The 7,708-nt window shown below is 49.5% G+C and overlaps 1 long non-coding RNA gene across 1 annotated transcript; it reads left to right on the forward strand.

The window, feature by feature from the left end:
• The first annotated feature begins 409 nt into the window (after positions 1-409).
• Positions 410-6,202, forward strand: LOC144291202 (uncharacterized). The gene is made up of 3 exons (XR_013358528.1): positions 410-651; positions 2,496-2,688; positions 4,655-6,202. It is a non-coding gene; the product is annotated as an uncharacterized LOC144291202 (long non-coding RNA).
• The last annotated feature ends 1,506 nt before the right edge of the window (positions 6,203-7,708 follow it).

Consider the following 7,708-nt stretch of genomic DNA (forward strand, 5'->3'; position numbering starts at 1 on the left):
GAATCATGGCCTAAGCCAAAGGCAGATGCTCAACCATGGAACCACCCAGGGGCCCCAGTACATGCTATTTTAGTTGCTACAAATGTAAAACAATATTGTTATTTAAAAAAAGACCCACCATGGGTTCCCCTAAAAAGCGGAGGATGAGACAAAGGTTACATGTAGACAGTTTATTTTGAAGAAGTGATTCTTGCAGAAAAGGCGTGGGGAGGGGGTGGCAAAGGGGAGGCCTCCAGGCTAGGCAGGTAGGTCGATCCATGCATGACTGCTGTGGGCACGGGAGCCTCCCAGAATATGGAGCACATGGCAACAGCATCCACTCAAGACACACAAGACGGGAGTATTTGTTCCCCCCATGGATTATGACTACTCTTAAATGTTTGCACTTAAATGCTTACCAGGGGCCACATGGCTGAGCGGGACCCTGGGGGACCTATCGTGCCCGGGGCAGAGAAGCCCTGCAGACCCTGAGAGACAGCCACGCAGCCGAAGCACGGCCCCACCAGTTGCCACCGCTGGGGACAGGACAACGTCATGGGTGGCCAGAGTGGGCGATGGCACGGAAATGGTAACACCGGGGATGAAACTGCCCCTGTCACAGCTGAGTCTCCACTTCTGAGCAAGCTGACGGGCACAGACAGTAAACCAACGGTAAGTGAGGGATGGAGAGAGCATCTCTTGTTGAACTTGCTCATGGTGCGCCACCTCTGGTCACGGTGGCCAGAGGTTCTCCTTCCATGGGGCTTGCATGCCCCTCAGGGGCCTGGGTGGAGAAGGTGAGCTGCCTCCAGCATGAGGCTGGTTGAGTAAACCTCAGGCAAAGTGTTGGGTTGCACAAGGATTTTCCAGTTATGTCCTCCAGGGACCGAGTAGGGTGGGGTGAGCTGGATGTGCCAGGAAACAGTCCTTCCTCTCCCATCCTTCTGTCTACACTGTGCCGTTTCATCTGAACCTAATTCCTGCAAGTCATCTGAAACAGCATTTGCCAGATGTGTTCCACGAATTTGAGCCCCAGCCCCGCCTCACCTTCACCCAGAGCAGCTCCACTTTCACTCCTTTGATACGTTGAAGATTGCCCATGGATCAGCTGGGACTTGGATGCAAGCAAGAGAAACTCACTTCTCTAACGCAAGAGAAAAGGAGTTTATTGGAGGTGGATGCCAACCAGAGATCTGTGGGCAAAGAAGTTTGGGAACCAGTGAGTGGAGCAAAGTGAAGCAGATCTGTCTATTGTAGGACTTCCCAGAATCTTCAGTACGCCAGTGCGTGTCTCCGGTATATAATTTGCAAATGTTCCAAACGTATTTCTTCAATGCCAGGATGTGCTGATTGTAAGATGTCTCAGCAGTTCAATAACAGCTTTTCCAGGATTCAAAACAAAAAGGGAAAACTATCACATGGGGCACACACATTGATTGTAAGAAGCATCCTGGTTTCATAACATTCTTTGTTTGTTTTTAGGCAATGTCTACAGAGTCCTTCCTGTGTGCCAGGCACTATTTTAAGAGCTTTTATCTAAATTGACTGTCCTACCTTTGGAGGTTGGCGTGGAGCTGGGGGTGGCTGGAGAATTCTAGTCAGAGTGCTCCTGCAGGGTGACTGGCCACGGGCCCCACTTGTGAGCTCTGAACATATTTCCATCTTGGGCAGAAGCCAGTGATGGAGCCTGTCAGAGACACTGAGGCAGACCCTTTCCTGGGGGATGAAGGACTCTTCTAACAGTTGATGTTAACTCAAGAGCTCCTCAAAATTTTGCCAAAACTTTCTTCGAACTGCACAGTCATCTAAGGCTTTTTTTTCTTCCCCTTTCTTTTATGGCAGGAATGAGTCTGCCCCAAGGCCTCCCAATGTTCCCAGCCACCCCCCACTTCTCCCCATACTCTCCTACAGGTCATTCCCCCAGAACATGGCCAGCAAATCCCATCTTATCATGGCATCGGCTTCTGTTGGATCTTTTATTTCATCTCCAATTTATAATAGTGAAGCTGAAACCCAGCATGGTTACATAACTTGTCCAAGGTCACACCTCTTGGAAGGGCTAGAGCCGGTCACCAGACCCAGGCATATCAGAGCACGAACTCATAACCACTTCCCTGTACAACCTCTCATTTCAGAGTAATATGTACAAAAACTAAAAAGAAAAATGTGTCCTAGGGTCCAGAAAATGAAGCATTTGTTCATGTGACTCATTTTCTGTAGAATATCTTGTAGGACTGAGAATTAGGGAGCTAGCTGCACCATGGGAATGCTTTAGCGAAGCACCAATGTCATTCTGATTGAAGGTGTCATGGGGTAGGTGTGTCTGCATGGACCAGCTCGCAGCGGTGGACAGGAAGAGCAGAGAGAGCAATGAGCCAGCTGCCCGAGTGGAGCCCTCCGAGGCTATCCTGTCGTTGCTGTTTCCTATGACCTCCAGAAGTGTAGCAGAGACCACGCCATACACCTGATCTCTACATGGCCCCTTGGCTTGATTCTGTTGTTTCCTTGCCTCTCAGATTCTGGGTGGCCTGTTGCTGTGGTGTGGCAGAGAGGGCACAGCCCCAAGGAAATAGGAGGCTGGACTGTACCACCACCACTTGGCAAGTCAGTGGACCCCTCTTGCTTCACTCCCCTTATTTGTGCAAAAAAGATGGGGCCAGATCAGGAGTTTCCAGCCAAGCTCTCTGGGGCTCCAGTGGCGGTGTGGAGGTAAGAACCACCGATGAGAGGGGTATGAGATGGAGGAGCCCCTGCCCACTGTGGTGCATCTCAACAGAACATCTCCACTTTTATTCACTTTAATTTTTAAAAAATAATTAATTTATTTATTTACTTTGGGGGGAGGGGCAGAGGGAGAGGAAAAAGCAGGCTCCCCACTGAGCAGGAAGCCCAATGCAGAACTCGATCCCAGGACCCCGAAATCATGACCTGAGCTGAAGGCAGACACTTAACTGACTGAGCCACCCAGGCACCCCTTATTCAATTTATATATTGGGATATGAGTGTCTGTAATCATTAGTAGTTGCAAACTACAGAAATGGACTCTCCTAACAGAAGAGCAAGGAAATTGTAAAAGGATATTAGAGCCAGGGACTGTGTTCAAATATTCATCCAGAGGCTAGTTAGGGAGAAATAGTACAAGAGACCCAAAAGGGCTGCATTGTCAAGACGCCACCATCTTGAAGACCACCATCCAACCAGTCTCCTGGCCTTTGGTTTCTGGGTCAAGACTGAGTCCAGAAGAAGCCATTCAGTAGGCCAAGCTTGCCTCTGGGGCAGAAAGGGGGACATGGCTCATTGGAATTCCAAAGTGGGCAATAGTCAAAAGAAGGTCAAAAAGCCCTTCCAACCAAGACCCCACAAATAGGCACAAGGTGTTTACTAAGAAGGAGACGAGGTTCTCTAGGAAGAAGGAGTGGGTATTCACCCAAAGAACAAATGCCCACTATATGCATTAATTTTTGTTTGTAGGGCAGTTCCACAGTTAACCTGTTTAGAAGGCACTGGGCTAAGGGGTCCTTCCTGTATCAGAGATGTTCATCCTGTGTTCTAGCTGGGACATGAGAAAGTAGCAGTCTCTGGTTTCTTTTCTTTTCTTTCTTTCAGATTTGATTTTTTTATTTGACTGAGACAGAGAGAGAGAACAAGCAGGGTGAGCTGCAGGCAGAGGGAGAGGGAGAAGCAGGCTCCCCGTTGAGCAGGGAGCTCATCTCAGGACCCTGGGATCATGACCTCAGCTGAAGGCAGACATTTTTTTTTAAAGATTGTATTTATTTATTCATGAGAGACAGAGAGAGAGAGAGAGAGAGAAAGGCAGAGACACAGGCACAGGGAGAAGCAGGCTTCATGCAGGAAGCCTGATGTGGGACTTGATCCCGGGTCTTCAGGATCAAGCCCTGGGTTGAAGGCAGCACTAAACTGCTGAGCCACCTGCGCTGCCCAAGGCAGAGGCTTTTAACCATCTGAGCCACTCAGGTGCCCCAAGTCTCTGGTTTCTTTCTTTTTATTTTTTTAAAAGATTTTATTTATTTATTCATGAGAGACAGAGAGAGAGAGGCAGAGACATAGGCAGAGGCAGAAGTAGGCTCCATGCAGGAAGCCCGATATGGGACTCGATCCCGGGACTCCAGGATCATGCCCTGGGCCGAAGGCAGATGCTTAACCGCTGAGCCACCCAAGCACCCCAAGTCTCTGGTTTCTTAACCACAGAACTGAAAGCCTCACTTTCCTCATGACAGCTGGTGGGGAAAGGGCAGGAAGGCACCTGTCTTGGCTTGGGTTCCCCAAGAAAGCAGAGCTGCAAGATGAAGGCTTGCACACACGTATTTTACTTTGGGGAATGTGAGAAGCAGGGTGTAGCTGAGACCAGGTGCTGTCAGCCCCCCCACCCTCCCCGGGTGCACATAAGTACTGCAGCATCAGCTGGAGGCAAAGGTGGGTGAGGAGGAAGCAGGGCAGGGCCCCAGAGGTGTCCCATACGAAAACCCCTTTGCCACTTCCCCCTGTCCCATCCCTCTTTGGATGTGCACATGTGCCTGATGCCAGGGAAGAGGAGGCTCAGTGGAGTTGCAAGTCTGTAAAGAAGATTCCACCTTTGACTATCTGCACAGCACAGTTTGATGAACGATGTTCCACTGGGACCTCACACTGCTTTCCTGACATCTTTTTCTCCTAGTCTTTATATTGGTCAGAAGGTGCTACTTTTGCAGAAGGCACTCAGAGGAGGGAATCTGCATCCTGTTCACCCTACAAGCAGGCTCTGCCTCAAGCTCTGTAGCCAGGGCCTGCACTCCATGGGGACAGCAAGGGAGCCATCTATGGAAGTTTGAGCAGGTGAGGTACCTGGCTTTTGCTCAGTATGCCCAGAGAATGGGGGAGAAAGTTAGGTTGGAACCTGGTTTGGAGTGCAGCCAAGATCATGGCAGAGGAGAGTCTCGGGAGCTCTGTTGCTTGAACTCTGCAGTATCCAGGACCTCCAAGTGAGCATCACCAGAGGCCCGAGACGTTTTTACGAGGTATTTATTTATTTATTTATTTATTTATTTATTTATTTATTTTAGATATTTTCTTAATGATTTTTTTAAAAAAAAGTTTTAATTTAAATTCCAGTTCATTACCATACAGTGTAATACTAGTTTCAGGTATACAATTGAGTTATTCAACACGCCCATACAACACTTGGTGCTCATCACAACAGGTGCACTCCTTAAGCCCCATCACCCGTTTGATCCATCCCTCCTGCCCTCCTCCTCTCTGGTAATCATCCATTTCTTCTCTATAGTTAAGGGTCTGTTTCTTGGCTTGCCTTCCCCTCCCTCTCTCTCTTTTTTTTTTCCTTTGCTCACTTGTTTTGTTTCTTAAATTCCAGATATTATAGCAGCATTATCTCTAATAGCCTAATTATGGAAGCAGCTCAAGTATCCATCAATTGATGAATGGATAAAGAAGATGTGGATTATTACTCAGCCGTAAAAGAGAATGAAATCTTGCCATTTGCAACAACATGGGTGCAGCTAAAGAATATTATGCTAAGTGAAATCAGTCGGAGAAAGAGAAATACCATATGAGTTTTTAGAGTCCACCTGCCTCTGGATCTCCAAGTGGAGATGAAAGGTCAGACTGTCCCTTAAGCCATGACCTCTCACCATCCTGAGGTCCGAATCCCTGTGCTCTGACCCTGCACTAAAGAGATTGCTATTGATACAGTTTTATATTGATACAGTTTAGACTATTAAGTAGTCATTAATAACCAATTTCACTTACCCACATTTATCAGGTCCCAGGCACCGTGCTAAAGCTTAACCTACCTTCTCTCATTTTTCCCTATTTAATTCCCCACTCACCTTTCAGATCTTAACTGTCCCTCCTTAGGGACATCTTTCTCAACTCCGGTGCCTCTGCTCCCCTAGTCCTCAATTACATGGTCTACTTGGACCACAAACCTTCCCTTTGAGGCACTTACCTCAGTTGACATTTTGGTTTCTTTTTGCCTTTGTTAAATTAATGTCTGTCTCCCACAGGAGAAGAGAACTCAATGCTACACACTCACTGCCATGTCCCACACCAAGCACAGGGTCCGGCATAAATAAAATTTCAATAGAATACTTATTGAAGGGGATTCCCAGGTGGCTCAGTGGTTTAGCACCTGCCTTCTGCCCAGGGCATGATCCTGGAGTCCTGGGATCGATTCCCACATCAGGCTCCCTGCATGGAGCCTGCTTCTCCCTCTGTGCCTCTCTCCCTCTCTCTTTCTCTCTCTCTCTCTCTCTCTCATGAATAAATAAATAAAATATATATTTTTAAAAAGAATATTGAATGAAAGGGTGATTGCATAGCCTTATCAGAACCCTGTAAGGTGGGTTTTACCCTGAGGCCCAGAGAGGTTACATGCTGGCTTGGGGTCACACAGCTAGTAAAGGAAGAGGTAGGTTTAAAGTGTGGGTCCATCTGGTTCCGAGACCAGGTCTTCACCATCACGCCCCACTGCCTTCCAGTGTCCAAGTGTGTTTTCTGTCTTCTCCTGCCCTGTCCTCTGTGGGAAAGGCAGAGGGGTCCTGCCCCCTTCTGTGGTCACCATGTTGCACTTCTGCCCCTGCCCCCTCGGGTCCTAGCATTCAATCCTGCGACCCCTCCAGCTGTGAATCTTGCCCTTTGCAAATGCCTTCCATACCGTCCGGCCGTCTCTTGGCTGCCAGCACGGCTCTCCATCTGCTGAGATGGCGTGGTGCCCGCTCACAAGATGGCACGCTATTTTTACCCAGCTTAGGTGCCAAGCCAGCCAGATGTTTTTCAGCAGCACGGGGAAGCTGAGCATTGCTGGGGTGTGGAGGGAAGCTGCCAAATGTCAGCTCCTTGGGGGGGCTCTGGGACAAGCAAAGGGAAGGCTGTGCCTGGAAGCGGACATCCCCAGGAAGTTTCCAGGTGCTGGCACCTGGCTGGGGCTCCGGCCACGTCCTCTCCGTCGGCTGCTGGTGATGGGCACAGGCTGGGGCTGTGATGGGTCCACTCCAGGTGGGAAATGCCCCGGTCAGCACTCCCGGGAGGGCATGTGCTTCATCCCCCACCCTGGGGCCCAGGCAGTGATACCTGGGGACATCCCCTTCTGTGGCTTTCCTGCATGTTTGGAAAATTTCAGGTTTGGCCAGCTGCATGAGGAGGCTGCCAGAACTGGCCGAGTCCAGCCAGTTGTTGGGATTAGCTTTCCCTCAGAACAGAGGCAGAAGTCTAGTGGTCTTAATTTCTGCTCTCTCCTTCCTGGGAAAGGGGTGACCCCCTAGTTGAGGCATAGCTCCCCATAATAGCCTATTAGAAACAGCAGAGGGGATAGCTTAGCCCTGCTGGCCCTAGCTCCTGTTCTCCAAACATCTCCACTGCTCACCTGTGTGACCTTGAGCAAATCACAGCCTGAGCCTCATCTGTGAACCCTCCAAGGCCCCTCCCCTCCCGTAGTGGTCCCTAACTGTAGGGAATCACAGCTCTGCTGACCTTTTCCCGTGGCTAGCCAGTCTTGGGCCTCCAGAGGGAGGTGAGCAAACTCTCTTCCTCCCCTGCGGTGCATGCACATCTCTGCCCACGTGTGAATCCCATTTTCTCACCCTTGAGGAATCTTGTGCAATGCTCAAATCACCTATAAGAGGTTGTCTTCAAGTCCAGACTTCTGGACAAAAGGCCCATTTCTCGTGAGGGGCTTGGGGTCGTGTGGAGAGAGAAGGAATGTTTGCAGCTGTGG

This window comes from Canis aureus, chromosome 19 (genome assembly GCF_053574225.1).
Source record: "Canis aureus isolate CA01 chromosome 19, VMU_Caureus_v.1.0, whole genome shotgun sequence".
NCBI classification, from domain to species: domain Eukaryota; kingdom Metazoa; phylum Chordata; class Mammalia; order Carnivora; family Canidae; genus Canis; species Canis aureus.